Source organism: Pan paniscus, chromosome 15 (assembly GCF_029289425.2).
Source record: "Pan paniscus chromosome 15, NHGRI_mPanPan1-v2.0_pri, whole genome shotgun sequence".
NCBI lineage: Eukaryota > Metazoa > Chordata > Mammalia > Primates > Hominidae > Pan > Pan paniscus.
The window spans coordinates 29475108-29497193 of record NC_073264.2 but is presented as its reverse complement, the minus strand read 5'-3'; positions in this window follow the sequence as shown (position 1 = coordinate 29497193).

The following is a 22086-nucleotide window of genomic DNA, read 5'->3' as shown; positions in this document are numbered from 1 at the left end:
GGGGGAAAGGCCAGTCTTCTCAGTTACCCTTGACTTCACCTAGGATGAAAAAAGAAATAACTTCTGCGGCTATGAGCTACTTACTGTTTTCCTGGTCATTATTGCTTAGTTATATTTCAGAGATGAAATCTATCATTACTGACTTTATTGACATTAAAGCTGATTTATATTTGTGCCTGGTGAATAAAAACAGCATTATGCTGCATTCAGATTGCTGAGTACTTGAGAAAGCAAGTGTAGCTCTAACTTAATTGTCTTTTGCTGGTTCACTCACCCTCTAATCTCAGTTTGAAAAAAGAAAATTCTTTTATCAAAACAAGATAATGGAGAACTGATAGGCCTAAAGTATTTGTTTGCTTGTTGCTGCTGTTGTTGATAGGTGTGGTAGATTAAGGAATTTAAAGTCATTTAGAATTTTCAAATATTCCCAGAATTCTGTATTTTATCTCCTTGCCATTTGAACCTTGGGAGCCAGAATTTGGTAAAAGGCAATCAGTTAGTCAATGTATTTTATATTAACAATGGATTAGTGAAATTCTAATTATTTAGAATGAAATTATTATCATTTTAATACTTGGTTTATTGAGTTATTGTTTCATCTCTTCCCATTAATTGTGTTCATATGTGGTAGACTTGACAATGAAGAACATTAATATTATAGAGGGAGGTTATTTTACATTTATTTACTGGGATGGCTGGGAGAGCTGTCAGACGGTGGAACAACACAGGTTGTTCCACTCATCGTGGCTCCGTCTCATTTGCTTTCACAGGCATTTCCCCTATTCAGACTTATACAAATGTAAATACGTTTTGGCCTCTGCTTTTTGATGAACTAGAAGCAACATATCTACCATGCAATATTAATTTTTAAATCCCTAAGGGATACATTTAGAATGTCTGTAATGATAAAAAATAAATAAATAAATAAAATCCCTAAGGGAAATCATAAGACTAGCAGTGATATTAAAAAACATTTAACAACTAAAATAGTACATGTATAAAGATGAGTCCAGGTGGATGCCAAGCAATCAAATCAGACTCTGGTTGTTAAAAGACTATTATGGCTGAACTTGTGAAGAGTGACTTTGACAGGAATACATCTTTCTGTGAGATTTTGGAGTAAAAACAAACAGCGAATATTGAACTAGATGACTGGAAATATTCATTCAAGTGACAGAATTATATAAGTAATGCTGATGTTATTTTTGCATAATAGTAACTTTCAAGAAAAGACTTTTTCATTTTTTTTTTTTTTTTTTTGAGACGGAGTCTCGCTCTGTCGCCCAGGCTGGAGTGCAGGGGCATGATCTTGGCTCACTGCAAGCTCTGCCTCTGGGGTTCACGCCACTCTCCTGCCTCAGCCTCCCAAGTAGCTGGGACTACAGGCGCCTGCCACCACACCCAGCTAATTTTTTGTATTTTTAGTAGAGACGGGGTTTCACCATGTTAGCCAAGATGGGCTCGATCTCCTGACCTCATGATCTGCCCACCTCGGCCTCTGAAAGTGCTGGGATTACAGGTGTGAGCCACCGTGCCTGGCCTTTCATGTATTTTTATTGCACATTTATTTTATATTGTGATTTGATATAACATTTAATCATATTTAGGGGTCTACCAGCCATTTTCCCATAAACTCAAATATTAATGAATCCTTATCATTTTGTGGAAGAAATGGGTGGAGAGAGAAAACGAGGAGGACAGAAAGAAAGAGAAAGAGAAAAGAAAAGAGAATGAAAGAAGTAAAGCTAATTAACACTGAAATCTCATTCTTTTAAATACTTGCCTAGTTCTCAGAACAAACCTGCTTCTATTACATAAATTTCTATTATCATTTAAATTTTTGACAAAAAATCCTGAAATCTGAGAATTAGTCATTCACAGTATTTCATCTGTCATAACACAGAGTTTATGCTGTGAGTCCAGATAAAACTGGATAGGAAAGTTGACTCTCCAATTTAGTGGATATAAGACCCATGGCAACTTACTTAGTTTCTTTATGTCTCCGTTTTCTGTAAGTAAATGGAGAAATAATGTTACATATTTTAAGATTTGGTTTGAAGGTTAAATAAGATATTACATCCAAAATGCAGAACACAATGACACATGATATTTGTTTAATGCTAGCTGTCATCATCATCATCACCATTATATTATGCCATCGAGCTGATATATGACAAAGAATATGAGTCACATTCATCAGAAATATGAAGTTCTGAGCAAGAAGCAACACTCATGCCTGCATCTGAGCAGGCAAAAGAAAATAGCTATTGTCAGTTTTTAATAGGTAATATCAACAAGATTCATGCAACACTTTATTTAAAATAACTCTTACTCAATTTCCAAAGAAATAGTATTACAAAATTTTATCCTTGCTGGTTTAGACATTAAAATTGCCAAGTGATCTATGTCTGAATAAGAACAATGGAGGTCGTGGTATTATAATGCATTTTCTTTGGTAATTTCAAAAAAGTTTGGCACATGTATTATTTCATGGCAGCTAGAATACTGGAAAATACAATCTTCTAAAGAGAATAGTTCATAGAAAATTATTTTTACAATTCTGCTGTGTGGTAGTGCTGTCATCTATAAATAGCATAAATGTCACTCAGTGTCTAAGATACATGAGCTTTTAAGGAAGAGCATACATTTTTAAAAAATCACATATTTGAATAAAGAATATGAATTTTCTGAATTTGTATAATTTGGATCTACTATCTTTTAAAATGATGCTTATGACTTTGTGTAAAAATAAATGTCTTAATTACTAGGCAAGCGTGACTGTATGACAAAAATTCCTGTTTAATATTGAGCCAAACCTTAAAAGTGTGATCATATTGTAAATTTTCCCTTTGAATTTAAAATAATTTTAAAGGTAAGTTCTAAGGGTATTAGCATTTACTATGTCTATTTTATTGTTGAATGGAAGTGGATCTGTAGACTAAACTCAACTGAACCAAAGTTAGTTCATGAGGAGATTGCAAAATCTCTGACTTTTAACTTATTTGTTGGGGTTTCTTACTACTGTTAACCAGGCTGCACTGCTCCAAATCTTATCATACTTAAATTCATACCAAGAATATACCAAAGGCTGGTGGCACAGCCTTCACCTATAGGGAACTTGGCGTAGTTTCACATTTGCAAAATGAAAATCTAGGCGTGTCATTGAATCAGTGGTCTAAAAGAAAACGTGTGTAACAAATGAACAGTCAGTGTTTACATTTTCATTCATTTGTTCATTAATTCATTTAAAATATTTTTGAGTGTAAAATATATTAAAGGCATTGCTAGCCATTGGAATATTTTGTTCCTGAATTTGACCCATTTTGTGTTGCCAAAAAAACAAATATAATAACATAATGTCAACAGACTAAACAACAGTACATATACATCCAGTGTTTATCAAGCATCTCTCACATTAAGTCTGTGAAATAAGGAGAAAATGTAAGTCAGACATAAATCCTGCCCTCAAAGAACTTAAAGGCAAGCAAAGGATAAGATAAGGCACTAATTTACTACAAAACAGAGCAGACAATAAGTGTTGTAAGAAAGGTACTTACAATGATGAAGAGGCAGAATGTGTTTCAGGAAGACTTTATGGAGATGTATAGAAAGCTAAAAAGGTACACATGGAAGAAAGTAGAAACTATGTTGTAAAATATTGATGACATGGATGCTCTTGGCATGTATGTATTTCAGAAATATCATTTGATTGGAATATAGAATGCATGACAGTATTTATGACTTATCATCAGTGATTTCACCCAAACTTCACCAGCATCCAAAAAGATACAAAAATATAGTGAAAACTCTATAAGAATTCTGTATACTGATAGACAAAAGAGTTTTGTAGATAGTATTAACATAATCAGAGATATGCTTTAGAAAGATTAATCTGATATTAGTGTGTTGGACGAAATTGGAGAGGGTAGAAATTTGAGGCAAGAAGCACAGAAAAGTAATTGTCAAAACAAGATTCAAAGTTTGGGTGATGATAGTTCCATTTTTATAAATACACATTTTACAATCTCTGAAGCGGCAAGAGTTATTTTTTTCTTGGAGGCATACAAGATAATGATTCTCTTATCATATTAGCACCTAAAGTAATAGTCTATGTGTCTATTATCTCCTTGGAGTTTGACTTTGAGGGGAAAATCAGGTCTTCTTCATTTTTATTCTCCCTGGAACTTTGCATGAGACTTTGTCCAGAGTAGTTCCTTATCAAAATATAAGCTTAAAAATTGTTGGCACTACAACTCACCCATAGGCATCCAAGTCTCATGCACAATAGAATGGAACAAAGAAAGACAGAGCAAGGAAACTACAGCCTCTGATCATTGGTCCGTTTCCAGCTACTTCACCCTGGGAACCAGCAGAAAACCTTCCAAATATTTTAGAATCCTTTCAGGCAGTGATGCTGATGGATAGAGCTGGAGACATGATACTGACATGCATCTAATATGAGATTTAGACTAAAGTGAGTTGGAAAAACAATAGAGATTGGTTATCCTGAGTGATATTATGTATGCAGGTCTGATCTAAAATTTGTATATGCGATTCAAATTATTGATGGCAGTGATGGCCTATCTGCAGCTACCAATACAAAGCCGCTCACTGCAGCATGGGAGGCGCCGCCAAGGCTGCGTGCTCCACGCAGGAGCTGTGTGTGCTCCGCGTAGCCAGCAGTTCCTCCTGCTGAGAACAGGCAGGTGCCCCGCTATCTTCTGAGTTGGCAGGGCAGGAGCCCCGCCCTTCCAGGTGCAGCTGGAGCCAGCCAGCCACGGCTGCAGGCCCCGGCATCCCTGTGCTCTCGGGCCCAGTAAGCGCCCGAGCCCCCGCAGGTTCAGAGATGCCTGCTCCCGCTGCCTGGCTTCTCCCTGCTCCTGGTGCCCACTCTGGGGTGGAGTAAAGTTGTGGCCAAGCCTGGCACTGTCACAACCCAGCCAGTGTGCGTGTGCTTGGGGTGGCACTGACACACCAGCCTCCTGCTGCCTCGGCCCCCTCAGGACTTTGGGCACCGATGAGCAAGGGAGGGGAGTCTGGGTAAGGCAGGTTGGGGGAGCGATGGGAGGGGGACGTGAGGGCAGCTCAGCATGGTCCTGTGGATGCGGATGCCCCTTGGCATGAACAGGCTGGGTGCCATGGGCACGTGGATGGCTGGTTGCTGGCGGCAGGAGGCAGATAGGCTCCTGGGCAGAAAGGGACAGATCCTCCGTGAAGCTCCACCTTCAAGCAGGGAGGGCCTGAATCCTGGAGGCTGGGCTGCCAATTCGGCAGAACAGAGTGAGAACTTATGGTGCTTTTTTTAGGCCCGCCTATGGCCACCCAGGGACCAATCAGCACATACTTTCTCCCCTCTGAAGCCCGTTAAAAACCGTGCACTCAGCCAGACTCCAGCACACATCAGGATGACCTGCCTGCTGAAAGGAGCTACCCACTGCAGGTCTCCTCAGAACTGTTCTGCCGCTCAGTGAAGCTCCTCTCTGCCTTGCTCACCTTCCAGTTGTTGGCATACCTCATTCTTCCTGGACACAGGACAAGAACTTGGAACCAGCTGAATGGCGTGACTAAAAGAGGTGTAACACAAACAGGGCTGAAGCACACACCCCTGCCTGCCACATTGTGGGCAGGGAGGATGGAAGAGCTGTGGCCCGTTGGGAAGCCCAGCCTAGGGGCTTCCCAAGCCAGGGCTGTGACACCCCTTTTAAGGCTCTCTAGTTCCTGGCATGTCCAAGATTCCAGGTCCCACCACGTTCCCCTCATCCAGACACAAGTGCCCGCAGCAGAAGCTGTGTGCAGTTAAGTCTTGTCCAGCCTCAGCCTAATGTGGAGCCAGCACCTGTGCAAACGCCTGGAGCTGGCTGCCCCACCACAGCGGCCAGTGTGCCTGGCTGTGCACACTGGCTGGACTGTGCACTCGCTCGCCCACACACCCCTTGTCACTGTGCACTTGGCTGGCCCTCGGCAGGTGTGGGATCTGGGCCAGTAATGTGAGCTGAGCATGGCGTGCTGGGCCGAGTGGGCGGAACAAGCCCGGGGTCGCAAGCAACACTCAGGCAGAAGGTGCTACTGGCCACAGAGGTTTCAGGCTGTCAAAGCAACACCCCAAGCCTCCCATGACATTATGATCTTATTTTGTCTATGCAACATAAAATTTATTTCCCCCACCAATGCCTCTTCAGATCTTCTCCCCTAGATTCTCTCTAGGGAAACTTTGATAAACATGCTATCTTACTTTAATTATTCCATGCTTCATTCTCGCTGTATTATTATGTAAGAGGTACTGCCACAGTAATAAAGTTCTGCCTACTTAGTCCAGTTGACATTTGATTCTGCTTCATTGTAACAAGATTTAACTGTGTTTTTATCTTATCTAAGTATGAATACTTGTCTTATACAAGTGATAATAATATAATGTTTTTTGTAAAATTATTTTTCTCTTTCTACACATGGCCTTGGTAACATGTATAACTTCATGGAATTCACTGATACCAAAAGACTAACCCTGCTCTGTCCCCACAACTCCAATATAACAAATTCAATTTTTGAATACTGTACATTCAACATTCTCTTATTTTTATATACATCTTTAGGAACAGAGCCAATTGTCACTCTACTTGTTTCATTTATTTTTGTTCATATTATTTTACTGTCATGTCTGATTACTAACAGAAGAGTGATGCTAACATCCTATTTTAGAATTGTTCAAAATAAATTATAGAAAATATCTCCTAAATAATTCCCTTGACAACTCTGGAAACAATATCTTTTGATTACTATGAATAATTTTGGTCTATTTTTCTCTTGTTGTTGTGAGAGTGCCAGTAATATTCCCTTTAAATTTCCACTAAATTTCCACTTTCTTGGTACTTTGCCTCAGGGAATGGATTTCATTATTTTTGTTTGTTTGTTTTAGGCCACTCTAAAATGCCAAAAATAAGGTTTTGACCAGGACAATTAACAAGTCCTTATAATTTAAGGTAGAAATAAAAACAAGTTGCAGATTGGGCACTTTACAAATTCATTGCATTGTACATTCTGATTACTGCTTGCAAAGAACACATAAGTAGATTTCAAGTCAACACAAAAAATTTTATCTTGTGTCTAAAATCCATGATTTTCAAATGGAAATATATAATAACTAAATTTCAGAAAGGGAAATATACTGCTGAAACCAAAGTTTATCCTTAAACAATCTGTAAGAAGTAGCTCAAATCACAAAACAAAAATACAATTAGATTTAAATCACTTTAGAAGATATAAGGCTTGGATATAGATTCAGGAGACTTACTATGTGAAAAAGAACAAGGAACAGATAGACGAGGAAATCATACATAATAAAATAAAAATTTTCTTTAAAAAACCTATTAAAAACTGAATTTATAGATCAAAAAGACTCATTAAAATAAATAAGTACGTCTCAGCATTTTATGGTATATTTCTGGTACACGTGTGGAGTGTGTTTCTGTGAAAGTATGTCCGTATGTGTATGTATGTATGTATGTGTCTATATTTATTACAAGACTGGGTTTCCTACAGGGGAAAAATTATCAGAAAGTAACAGACTTCTTATCTGCATATCTGGAAGCTGGAAAAAAGTAAAACAATTACAGACTATTAAGATAAAAAAATACACAGCAGAGATGTAATTCATTTGTCAGTACAACACATATTGACAGACTAGATAGGGTCCAAAGAGTATCCCAGCTACTTCATCTAGAAAAGTTCTTGATTAATAATTCCAACCAAACTATACATAAGTTATACTAGAGACCTCAAGGTATAGAATAAGAAGATAGAAAACACTGCTGACCAACATAGTTGTATCTAAATTTATAAGACTATAGAGTTAAAGCAGGATTCTTAAAAAAAATACTTCAAGGGAAATTCTGATAACAATAAATAATTAATTATACTAAACTGTCTTGAGATTCTAGGGAGCAGTAACATGCTTTGAATATTTCATTTACAAAGTGCTTGGAGAAAAGCAGGAATGAGAATGAATTCTAAAAGGCTTATCTTATTTGGGGAAAAGCAAAAAGAGCCAACAGTTTAGAACATCTAAGTGGGGAAAATAATATCTTCTTTCTATGTAATAGTAGAGAAATATATATTCTATTGTGAGTATTGGGTAAGAGAAGATAATCATTACTAGAAAAAACAAACTGCAATAGTTATCTTGATTAACAAGCCTCTGTTGACGAAAACAGTAAAAAATAAAGAAAAATTTAAAATGGCTAAAAATATAAACACACATTAAGATGAAATAAAGAAATTTTCTTAAACTAAATTAGAGTGAGCTGAAATCTCCAGTTTAAAAATGGAACCTGTTGGGTTGAGTTTAAAAACAACTCAGCTCTAAGTAGCAGACTTAAACCAAAGTGGTAAAGAAAGGTTGAAAATGAGCATGCGGACAAAGAAGTACCAGTCAAATATAAACGAATTCCCCCAAGAGCAGCAGCTATGATATTTTCATTAGATGAGATGGAATTAAAAGATAAATGTCATAAAAAGAAGAGAGAAATCTTTTCCTCAGCAGTGCACATAATAGTTACTTATTGAGCACTGTTTTGTGCTAGACAATGATCTAGGCACATGAGATACATCTATGAAAATGATCAAAGAAACAAAACCTCTGTCCTTGTGGTGTTTACAGTATAATGAGTATGATGTGAAAGTGCATTAGAGATTAAATATGGGTTTATTTGGTTTGACAACAAAAAATTTGGAGGAAGGCATAACTGGCATTTTTTCAGTGGCTTGGTGATGTCAGGACTCTGGTGGTCGTCTCTGTCATTCTTATTTTCCTCATAGCTGCAGTAACTCCAAACCTCACTTCCTCACACAACAAAAAGGCAAGAATGAAAGGGATATGGTAACTTATGCCTCTCTCTCTCTCTCACCGGATATTTACTTGCAATTTATCTCCCAGAAATGGGTGAAGAGCCCACCTAAGATCCAGGACGAATCACAACTTTCTTAATTTAAAAAGATATCTGGCAGATATCTGACAAAATCTAGAAATGTCCTTGAAAAAGGGGAGGAATTAAGGAGATGCTGGATTTTAGGTAAGCAGCAAAGAGTTTCTGATCTCTAATATAAAGGCACAAGTTACAAGATTATTAGAAACACAAGAACAATTTGATGAAAATATTGTCATAAGGTAAGATTATGCTTTATCTCTAATGTCCAACTGAATAAATCAGTTAAGTCTCTACTTAATAGCTATACATTATTTCTGGTTAAAAATATCTTGTTTCACTTTTATAGAAACATTTACAAAAATGACAATAAAGAGGACTTAAGTCATTTTAAAGTAGAGGTTTTATAGCTCCATTCTCTGAATACAATCAAATACAATTATAAATGCACAGTAAAGATAGATACAGAAATCTTTACTAATTGGAAATTGAAAGCAACCTCTTATGTGATACCTGGGTTAAAGCAAAAATCAAATGAGAAATCAACATATCTCTAGAAAGCAATAAAACAAAGGAAAAATTCATACCAAATTTATAAGACAAAAAAAAATCCTATACTCAGCTGAAAATGTTTGTTTGAAATGTCTTCATTATCAAAAAGGACAAGTCTAAACATAAGGAAAGCTGATATTTGTTTAAAATTTGAGTAACAACAAATACGCAAAAATAAGCAAGATGTATGATTTAATACATTTTGAATGAACAAAATAGAAACAATAAGACAAAGTAGATGAAAGTATTAGTACAACAAATTAGCTGGAACAGTGGGCATTTGGAGACTATAAATATTTTAGAAATCAAAAGAAACAGGAATCTGAGGAGGATCAGTCCTAGAAACAAGAGGAAAAATCAGACACCAAGGAAAGAAAAGGGAGAAGGTAAGGACAAGAGAAAGGAAAGGGTGTAAGACAGTGTAGGAGAATATAGGTTTGTAGGGGAAGTCGGTAAGAGAGTTTGGGAGCATTTTTTCAGAGGAAATTACAGCCTATCTGAAAGAATTAATATCATAACAATTTACAGTAATTCATAAGGTATACATTCAATGACTTATACAAGTTATTGTTTTATGGCATATTAAAAATGTATTATTTATATAAAATTAACAAGACTTTTACAATTTTCCCACTAAGTTAGAAACATTAGTGGGAAACCTTAAATTCATTTCCTTTATCAACATATATTTTGCTACATGTATTGGCAAGAAATAGCATAATTGTAGTGCTTTTACTTTGTGACAGAGAATATTATATTGGGGTGACATTGAAGGATTGTGATCATAATGATAATGCAATTACATGAAATATGTATATTTCATAGAAGTAGCACTCCCTTACCAATTGACTTTTTATGAATACTCTTTAGTGTTTCAGAATAATCAGCACATTCTTGACTCGTTAACTACAACTAGAGTCATCAAGGGAGGAAGTGAAATTATCATTAAACATTCACTGACCAAAATCAATTAGTCTACCTACAATATTAATTAAATAGCTTGCTTTGTGCAGTCAGCAGCCCTTGTTACCTACAATGTCAGAAGAGTGAGATGTAGTAAGATAAGAAACAAAAAAGTAAATATATACATGGACTTTGGTGTCAAACTAAACGCAGTCAAATGTTAGCTTAGTCTCTGACACGTTGTTTGAATCTGAAGAACATATATAATTTGACTCTTTCTTTTTTCATCATCTGTAAAAGCAAAATAATGACTAAAACATAGAACAGCTATGGATAATTAATTAATTGATATTGATGTCTCTAGCACATAGTAGGCACCTAATAAATGGCAATGTCCTTTTTTCCTTCTGGTGTAGCATTTGGGTATACCATTTCCGTAGTGTGAAATATTGTTATTGATATAGATTTGGTTTTTCATAGGGAAGAAATTTTACAGTGAAGAGGAATGACAATATTCACCTTTTACTATATAAACATAAATCTCTATTAAAAAGCACTTTAAATATTAATAAAGAATTAATTATCTTCATTTATGTGGAGTCATTAAGGGGAAAACTAATTTGATTCTGTTTTCTTCACTGCCCGGCTCAGTTTTGTTTTCTTTCTGATTTCCCCTGTTTGGTTTTTTAAAAAATATTGCATTTCCAATCAAAGCGAGCTTTTAGCCTTTTTATTTTCAAAAGTCTTGCACCAGATTGCACCAAACCGCAGCCTGTCCTAACTTGGTTTGGTGTCAAAAGTACCTTAGCATCGATTGTGCTGCGATTCCTCCTACTAGCCTTACCAGAGAAAATGCATTTAACTAGATTTATTAGACACCTGCTAATTAATAGTCTATGAAAAGGATCCTTCCTGACATTTTGCTCTCTGGTTTGGTTGAGTTTCTCTGGTGCCCTCTTAAGCAATCATTCACCCACTGTCCTGAGTTGTGTGAGGACTCTGCATAAGAGAAAGTTGATATAAAAGAAAGCTTGACATTTTAACTTGACTCCATAATTTCTGATAGTGTTTCTAATCTCATCTTAAAGGGAGGGTTTACTTTCTAACTTATGTGAATCTTTTAAACAATATGGTAAAGATAACTGATCAAAACGGTTTTATATTACAAGTAGATGGCAGTTTTTACAAGAAATTTTACACAAAGTTGAAATTTTAGTTCAGTTCTGTTGGAGTTCACGATCAACCATGAAGATTCTGGGGAGGGAAAAGTAATTCCTTGCCAGTAGCACAGTGATATTAACAGATAACTATTGCAAGGGTCAAATATAAGCACCTTACAAAAATGTTTTCATCCTATTTATATACTGGCAATGGTTCCATAAAAGAGGCTGTCAACCACAGAGCCCACTTTGTAATCTGAGGTCTGTGATACTCACTAGGCATTATTCAGTGGCAAGTTAGGATGAAAATCCACAGTAATAAAAATCTCACAGAGGTGAAGTCAATTACAGTATCAAGTGAAGTTTGTTAAGAACAGATGCTTGTTATTAAAGTATCCACTCCTCAACGAGGCTGACCTTCTCAAATGCTAGTATGTCACAAGACACGAGATTTTAAAAAAATCCAATAACAAGTTTCCCCACTGTGGTTTCAATTGCCTTTTCAGATCTCCCACAGTGTTCTGTTTCAGTCTGAGATAATGCAGACAGTTCTGGTACTCAGTGGGTCAAAGTGGCATGTATTTACACTAGAGTAATCAGAGACAGGATTTCTACCTTGATCAGATTATCTCTCTATATATTTTACTGTAATCTTTACTCCACTTGGCTTGTGTAGTCAAATTTTGAGCTGCAGAACCTTTAAAAAATTTCTGAATTTTTCCTTATAAAATGCTTTGCATTGCTAGGGGCTCAAAAAATAGTGGTGGCATTCTATTGAGGAAGTTCACAAGAAAACTCAGGTCATTTGCCACTTTATAGTATTGCATAAAAATATGCATATGCATATGTTAAAATGGATAGATTCTGCTGTTTTCTCTTTTGAAAAGAGCTCCCTGACTAAAGCTGTGTTAAAAAAAGAAAAATAAAACTTCAAAAAGTGGTATTTGAAAAAAGAGAATCAGTAGGATGTCCAAACCAGTGCATACCTTCATTGTAACCTTGTCATTCTCCATAACAACTTTGAATTTATTCTTGTGGGTCCCAGCTATATCATAACAATTTGGAACAAGAAATATGTTTTGTTTTCTTATATTTTCAAAGTGATAATATGCCTAGTCCACAGTAGTCACTTCTTAAGTAGACAGATAAACAAAAATAACATTGAACAAGAAAAACATTTTTGAATAATATTGAAGGAGTTCAGGAAAACTATACTATTTATGCTGTAAAATTCTATGACCATTTCAATTATTTTCTGAATATAATTATTCTAATATACAAAAAATGAAGTGAGATGTTAAAATTCGGTATCATTCAAAAAATTAGCCGGGCATGGTGGCGGGTGCCTGTAGTCCCAGCTACTCGGAGAGGCCAAGGCAGAATGGCATGAACCCGTGAGGCAGAGCTTGCAGTGAGCCCAGATCCAGCCACTTCACTCCAGCCTGGGCGACAGAGTGAGACTCCATCTCAAAAAAAAAAAAAAAAAATTGCATCATTTTAAAATATGCTAAATGGAAATTGCGGAAACTAAGATGATGACAAATCTGAAGAATTTTTAACATAACATTTTTGCTCTTAAAATTTAGAACACTACTTCAAGTGGGATATTTCTGGTGGGATATATCTGGCGCTGTGTGTGTGTGTGTGTGTGTGTGCCCATGTATGTTTCTATGCTACCCTTTCTTCTTAGTAATTTATAAGAGCATGGAGTGAACTTCCCAGTGGGGTGCATGTAGGTAGCCATTTCAAAGTCACATGATAAGAGGACCTGATTCTCATTCTCTTATTAATTTCAAATGCCCTTATTCACTTCTGGGCAATGGATTCCAGAAGGCACTAAGCCAGATAAAGTTTCATCTACAGTATTTAACGTCACAGAACTTCAGATTTTTTTTTTTAGGCCCAGAAATATGAGGATTTTAATGAAATGATAATACCTAAGTAATAATCATTCAAGAAGTAAAAACAAAGTCATACTTTACTCCCATTTTTGTTTCTAATCTATATTTTTTCTACTTTAAAGTTGTAGAATTTTCTTTTTTGTTGTTGTTTATTTTATTTTATTATTATTATACTTTAAGTTTTAGGGTACATGTGCACAATGTGCAGATTAGTTACATATGTATACATGTGCCATGCTGGTGTGCTGCACCCATTAACTCGTCATTTAGCATTAGGTATATCTCCTAAAGCTATCCCTCCTCCCTCCTCCCACCCCACAACAGTCCCCAGAGTGTGATGTTCCCCTTCCTGTGTCCATGTGTTCTCATTGTTCAATTCTCACCTATGAGTGAGAATATGCGGTGTTTGGTTTTTCGTTCTTGCGATAGTTTACTGAGAATGATGATTTCCAATTTCATCCATGTCCCTACAAAGGACATGAACTCATCATTTTTTATGGCTGCATAGTATTCCATGGTGTATATGTGCCACATTTTCTTAATCCAGTCTATCATTGTTGGACATTTGGGTTGGTTCCAAGTCTTTGCTATTGTGAATAGTGCTGCAATAAACATACGTGTGCATGTGTCTTTATAGCAGCATGATTTATAATCCTTTGGGTATATACCCAGTAATGGGATGGCTGAGTCAAATGGTATTTCTAGTTCTAGATCCCTGAGGAATCGCCACACTGACCTCCACAAGGGTTGAACTAGCTTACAGTCCCACCAACAGTGTGAAAGTGTTCCTATTTCCTCACATCCTCTCCAGCACCTGTTGATTCCTGACTTTTTAATGATTGCCATTCTAACTGGTGTGAGATGGTATCTCATTGTGGTTTTGATTTGCATTTCTCTGATGGCCAGTGATGGTGAGCGTTTTTTCATGTGTTTTTTGGCTGCATAAATGTCAGCCCCAAATCTCCTTAAGCTGATAAGCAACTTCAGCAAAGTCTCAGGATACAAAATCAATGTGCAAAAATCACAAGCATTCTTATACACCAATAACAGACAAACAGAGAGCCAAATCATGAGTGAACGCCCATTCACAATTTCTTCAAAGAGAATAAAATACCTAGGAATCCAACTTACAAGGGATGTAAAGGACCTCTTCAAGGAGAACTACAAACCACTGCTCAATGAAATAAAAGAGGATACAAACAAATGGAAGAACATTCCATGCTCATGGGTAGGAAGAATCAATATCGTGAAAATGGCCATACTGCCCAAGGTAATTTACAGATTCAGTGCCATCCCCATCAAGCTACCAATGACTTTCTTCACAGAATTGGAAAAAACTACTTTAAAGTTCATATGGAACCAAAAAAGAACCTGCATTGCCAAGTCAATCCTAAGCCAAAAGAACAAAGCTGGAGGCATCACACTACCTGACTTCAAACTATACTACAAGGCCACAGTAACCAAAACAGCATGGTACTGGTACCAAAACAGAGATATAGATCAATGGAACAGAACAGAGCCCTCAGAAATAACGCCGCATATCTACAACTATCTGATCTTTGACAAACCTGAGAAAAACAAGCAATGGGGAAAGGATTCCCTATTTAATAAATGGTGCTGGGAAAACTGGCTAGCCATATGTAGAAAACTGAAACTGGATCCCTTCCTTACACCTTATACAAAAATTAATTCAAGATGGATTAAAGACTTAGACGTTAGACCTAAAACCATAAAAACCCTAGAAGAAAACCTAGGCATTACCATTCAGGACATAGGCATCGGCAAGGACTTCATGTCTAAAACACCAAAAGCAATGGCAACAAAAGCCAAAATTGACAAATGGGATCTAATTAAACTAAAGAGCTTCTGCACAGCAAAAGAAACTACCATCAGAGTGAACAGGCAACCTACAAAATGGGAGAAAATTTTCACAAGCTACTCATCTGACAAAGGGCTAATATCCAGAATCTACAATGAACTCAAACAAATTTACAAGAAAAAAACAGAAACCCCATCAAAAAGTGGGCGAAGGACATGAACAGACACTTCTCAAAAGAAGACATTTATGCAGCCAGATGTTTGTTGTCACAAAAGAGGTCTTCAGAGATTATATTCAGTCTACTCATTTTACAAAATAAAAAAAAACTCACATAAAGAGAAGCAAAGCGATATTCTTTAATCAACAAAGTCCTAATTAAAATAATCAAGTGCCTAATGAGTCTGAGCCAACTTTACTGGTACTTCATCACTCACTCTGGTGTACTAACGGGTAGCCACACTCAAGACCAGGATCATCTTTAAACCTGGACTAGAGGCATTCCTGCCCTGGGACCCCATTTTAAGGGCACAAACATCACAAATACCAAAATAAAATCACTTTTCTGTTTGAATAAAATAACTTTTCTCTTTGCGATACCATAAGAAGGTTTTTGTTTGTTTGTTTTAGGAAATTTGGCAACTGATAAATGGAGAGGAATGAAGGCAGGAAAAGACGGAGCTGAACTGTGCTCCCAGCCAGTGTAGGAGGATGGAAGCAGGGCTGTGTGTCCAGGAAGAGCAAAAAGCACACTTCTGCCCTGGGAAACTGGAGAAAAGTGGCTGATCTTGATTCTCTTTGGCTGCCCAAGTCACCCAGAGTGTGCATATTGACGAATTTCCCCAGAAGACTGCGTTCCTACCTTCCCATCTTTTCTAATAATGTCCTCTTGGGAGGGATTTGGAACTTCCCAGACATCCGGATTTGAAAAACTGAAGCACAGAAAAAAGAAAATTGCTAGCCCTGGCTCCCAGGGAAGCTTGTGCAGGTGGGATTCCTCCATGGAATCCTGATCACTGAACTAGTTCCTGCCTTGTCCTGACCAGAGACATGGGTGCTCTCAGTAACCAGTACTCCCTAGGGCCTCTTTTCTTTTAGCTTTGGTCCTGAGGGAAATTTTCAAAGTGCAAGCTGAGGGACCCTGAATAAAAACTTGTACCAGCTGTAAAAATAGCTGAAATTTTAACCTTTAAACATTTAGATTTGTGGTATGTGGACATTCATTTGCACAATTCACCCAGTACTACATGGGTTTAGGGGTCATCCTTATCAATGAAAGTCACTATCCACTAAGCAAACCTGTTATTTTTGTGTAGTGTAGATATGAAATATGCATATGTGTGCATCTGAGCTTTATTACTTCTGTAGTTCTTTTCCTCCCTGCTGCTAACCTATATTCATTCAGTAGTCTATTCTCAGACTATAAAATGATACATTGGTTCATATAGTTTGATAGCTTACAAAGGGACTTAGACTTTCCTTATTGGCTTTAAGTTTATATTCTAAAACTATTTATTATAAATTTTAAATTGTTTGTAATGTTCAAGTACACTAATTTTAAGACTATTTATTATTTTTGTTTTGCCACTGAAGTATAAACAGTGGAAGAGAGCAAATGTATTTTTGTGTTTGGTAAATATTAAAATGGCTGAGTAAGAAATCACAAATTCCAAATAAGAGAGATGATGAACAGAATATGATAACTAGATTTTCAATTAAGAGTGTGTGGAATAATTAATTTTAAGTTTACATTGTCATTTGAAAGTATTTTTTCCTGATATTCCCTCATCACTGACAGACTACCCACTTTAATAATGTATATTTATATTATCTTTAATAATTACAACAATATGCTATCTTACCCTAACAAACTTGTAAGAGTAAGAATAAACACATATTATTCAGTGTTGGCAAAGTTGCAGGGAAATAGTCCCTTCCAGTTACTGCTGGTAGTGATGTAAATAATAGTTTTATCCAATGGCTTTCCTTAAAAGTAAATGTGTGTACTTTTAATTCAACAATGACATTTCTAGAAACCTACCCTAGGGAATAATCAGAGATTTGTAGAGAGATGTATTTTCATTATATGCTCAATTTCTCATTGAATAAAATTCAAACAACCTAAATGTACAACAATAGAGACCAAGTTAAGTATTTTATAGAACATTTTTACTGCAGAATATAATTAAGGTTTGGATAGTTTCACTACAAAACGTCAAGAGTGATTTTCTCTAGATTGTGTTTTTTATTGTTGGTATTCACTCCTTATGATCATTCTCTAATTTCTCTAAAATGGTATATTCTACATGTGTAATCACAAAAAAAAATTAAGGTAATAAATTTAAGAATAGAAAATCGTAAGTAATTGATGAGTTATACAGATACTACTGTCTGTATACTTTGAGTTAAAAAAGTAAAAAAAGAAAATCTAACTGTCCATTATTTTTTTAAAGTCTGAGCTCCCTGCTTTTGATCAGAAGTGAGGAATATATTCATGTCATTTTGGAGTATGTTGTCTGATCCAGAGATACCATACTATTTAGGTATTTAGAAGATAAAAGACAATTCAGATATACTAGCAACTTTAGCATTTCTTAATGTTGTTGGGACAAGATTTGTCCAAAACAAAAAAGAAAGAAAAGAAAAAAAATCCTGTCTTCTGTGAAAACACCTAGGATTAAATTCTAAATAGACAGAACAGTAAAGTACATGATTGATTAAAAACAAAATAAAAAAAAAACCTGTCACAATGGAAGAAACATTCTTAGGTCTTGGAAAAGAAAAGAAATTCAAGGTTGGAATGCAGTCTTGCATTACCTCCTCTAAGAAAACAAACGACGTGTGCCAGATGAGGAATAAAGAATTCTGACTTCATTTATTACTGTAGCTTACCTCTTAAAGGGATGGCAGACTGGTTTAACATGCAGTCAGGCAGGAGTGCAACATCAATAAACAATACTCAAATTCTCCCAGATAAGACATTCAGATAAGGATGCAGGTGGAGAGTGTGAGGAGATATACAGAGCCAACTTGTACCTAACTCCAAGTAACAGTTTTGTGAGAAAAAAATCTTCTCCAAGTACAAAAGAAACAAGTGTTACGAAAAAAAAATAGGAAGTATATGCTTTTTCCTCTTTCTCTCTAAAGATGGTTAATAGAACAACTCTTCTCTGTTTTCTAGAATTGGGAAATGAGTTACGTAGGTGATAATATTACATGTGAAATAAAGTGGATATTGGAGGCTTTTGTATACCTGTTTAATCCCCATACATCCTCAACTTGAAATGTTGAATGGCTATGTGACTGGAATTTTGAAATTGATATCATCATTCATAAACTTAGAAGAAGTTTGCGGTCAAGCTTTTTTTTGTGGGGGTGGAGGGCGGGAAAATGGAGTTTCCCTCTTGTTGCCCAGGTTGCTATGCAGTGGCGCGATCTCAGCTCACTGCAACCTCTGCCTCCCAGGTTCAAGCGATTCTCCTGCCTCAGCCTCCCAAGTAGCTGGGATTACAGGCTCCCGCCACCACGCTTGGCTAATTTTTGTATTTTTAGTAGAGACAGGATTCCACTATATTGGCCAGGCTGGTCTCAAACTCCAGACCTCAGGTGATCCACCTGCCTCGGCCTCCCAAGTGCTGGGATTACAGGCATGAGCCATCGCACCCCTCCGGTCAATCATTTTTTAAATGCCTAATGTTGTATTTAAAGAAAAGAATGGGCCAGGTGCTGTGGCTAATGCCTGTAATCCCAGCACTTTGGGACACCGAGGTGGGCGGATCACCTGAGGTCGGGAGTTTGAGACCAGTCTGACCAACATGGAGAAACCCCGTCTCTACTTAAAATACAAAATTAGTCGGGCGTGGAAGGGCGCGCCTGTAATCTCAGCTACTTGGGAGGCTGAGGCAGGAGACTCGCTAGAACTCAGGAAGTGGAAGTTGCAGTGAGCCAAGATTGCGGCATTGCCCTCCAGCCTGGGCAACAAGAGTGAAACTCTGTTAAAAAAAAAAAAAAAAAAAAAGAATGTTAAGATAATCATGTTGTTAAGAATGCATTGTTTTTGCTTGCAATTTAATATCATTAATTAGATAGTGGATAACATAATTAAGTACTGGGAAAAATCCCTTCTCTCTCTCTATTATTTATTTTTTAGTAACCGATAAAAAAAATATGGGGATCTGAATGAAAAGAATGTTCTGAGGACCGAAATGTACCAAAATCACAGTGCTTTTAGTAGCTGCAATCCTCAAAATTGAGAAGCATAAAAAAATTATATCTGAATCATTTTACATTTTGCAAACAAAAAATATAAACAGATATATTTATTTAGCACTTTTTAAAAAAGGGAATACCCAATTTCAGGTGAATTAGAAATTGTTTCATAAATTAGGCTAATTCCTCATTCATACTTTCCTACATTTGCGGAACAAGAAAACACATTTAATTGTATTCTCCTGAACTCATTCTGATAAGTTTTAATGTAAAGTCAACCCAAACCTCAGACAGAGGCTACTAGTCATAAGTTAAATTGCACTTGGACTAACACAGCTTTTGTTAGAGAGAGCCTTTGGAAAATAGAAAGCTGATTGTCTCCAGAAATTGCCAGGCAGTAGTGAAGACAAAGGGGCAGGATTCACAGATGCCTTTAAGAAGCCCCTTGGCTGTAGTACAGGAGAAAGAGTCCCTGCTTCCAAGCTGGTTTCATCCTGAAACTAAGATGCCTTTATTTTATTCTAGCTGAGAGAAGCTGAGTTTTCTTTCTAATAAAGATGAATTTTAAACTCAATTAGGGAGATAGTAAAATCAATCTGAGAGAGAAGACAGGTGGAGTTTTGGACGATAGTTTGGAGTATTAAACCATGGAATAAGCAAGAGTAGCAAGATATTTAAAAAAAAAATGCTCTCAGATCTATTTTGCTAACTTACCAGCCAATGATTGCTTTTCTATTTTTCAATCCTTAGAAATGAAAAAGGAAAAGGAAAGAGAGAAATAAAATCACATAAATAAACATTCAAGTTCAGTTTTCCTTATACTTTTACAGAAAATCTAATTTATGTAGTATGTTTTTAGAGGTATCTTATAAGTGTCTTTGTATATTTTCAATGTTAAAAGAAACTGAATGAGAAAGCTTGCTTTTGTTAACACTCTAAATTAGGTTTGTGAAATAATTTTGATATTTAAAATAATTTTGAATTTTGACATACAGGGTTTGTTAGTATAGCTGGAGCCTACAAATTTCTTTAAATTCAATATTCAAACTCAAGAAAATAAGCCTATTTATTCTGTAGCACTGTTTATATCGCTTAGATTTTACTATCTCCCTGATTAGCACTGTTCATATTGCTCTTTGCTGACTGGCTTCCTGCAAAAGCCCTGCATCACAAACCTCTGTATTAGGTGAATCACAAAGCCCCTTCTTAATCAATCTTATTTTCATCAGTGGTTAAGACAATATAAAAATAAGTCATTTCAATCAAAATTATGAGGTCTCATTTTGGAAAACTAGCCATGTAGCCACACTGCCACAAGGTGGGAGTAAAACGTTTGATTGGCTTAAGAACTGGCCTTTGCTTTTTTCTTTTTTTTTTCTTCCCACAGCTCTTATGCGAACAAAGACATAAAACAGGCTAACTTTAAACTTGAATGAAATAATATTGGTTCTGTATTCCTTGTTGCTAATATGCATACCCTGAGAACTGGAATTTCTTTTCCCCAAAATTTGAGTATCAAATATAATAAATGTAGATGAAGAAAATGGTTTAACAGCAATTTCTTTATTTCTTTCTTTTCTTTCTTTATTCCTTGCCAACATTAGTGCTCCTTTCAAACTATATTTTAGGACTATAAGAAAGCCGTTTCTCATAAGGCCTACTAAAAAGAACCCCCCAAATTTATGATGATAATAAATATTACTTATTCTCTATACTAATGCATATTTTGAAGTTAGCTGCCCTCCATAAACTTTTCCTATCATTTTATATATGCATGGTAATGAAGGCAGCCATGTAAGTGGGAACAATGAATTAAACAGTCCAAGAAAAATGTATAATGATCTTGACCTTCTAAGGAACTGAAAGATTAAAATGAGTTTTTAAATATTGCTTATTCTAGAATAAACATAACCCAGAGCCTCTATACACAATTCCATGGCTTTTGCTTGCTTTGTATTTAAATAGATGTACTAGCTATGCTTTGTTTAATGTGTGCCTATTAAATCCAAATTTGGCAATATATGTGTTTATGTTGAGGTGTAAGCATATGCAAACATACACATGGCCTTTGAGATAGAGTGTCTGACACAGGCTAGTAAGACCAGACATTACAAGGCAGTCGAGACTTACCAAGGTGACAGTGACTCACCTAAGGGAACCTGAGTGGTGCTAAATGGAAAGGACTGCCATCTCCCTTGAATAAAAAGACAAAAAGAATAAGAAATGGCATAAATTGGCTTGCCCATTTCAACCCCTTTCCTCCTCCTATATATGAATAAAGAGGGGGCTAATAGCTCACATTCGTGTCATTGCTGCTGATGTTATGTTTTCTGGAAAGACTTACCCAAATAGATCTTTTTATCTTACTGAGTTCTGAATACTCAATAGATAAAGGGCCACGTCACTTACCTAACTTTTTCACTTTTTTCCCTAACAATAGCAATGGCAAGAAAGACAAGGCAGTGCTTAAGGCCATGGCATTCATGCTTTGTTGTATGTATGTGAGGAGCTCAAGTAAAATAACACAATGGTCTCCAGCATAAACTTTGCTGTTTTTACACAGTCTAGCAGAATATTACATTATAAATAAGTAAAGTTTTTTTGACTGGGTAAGTATTTTTAAAGTT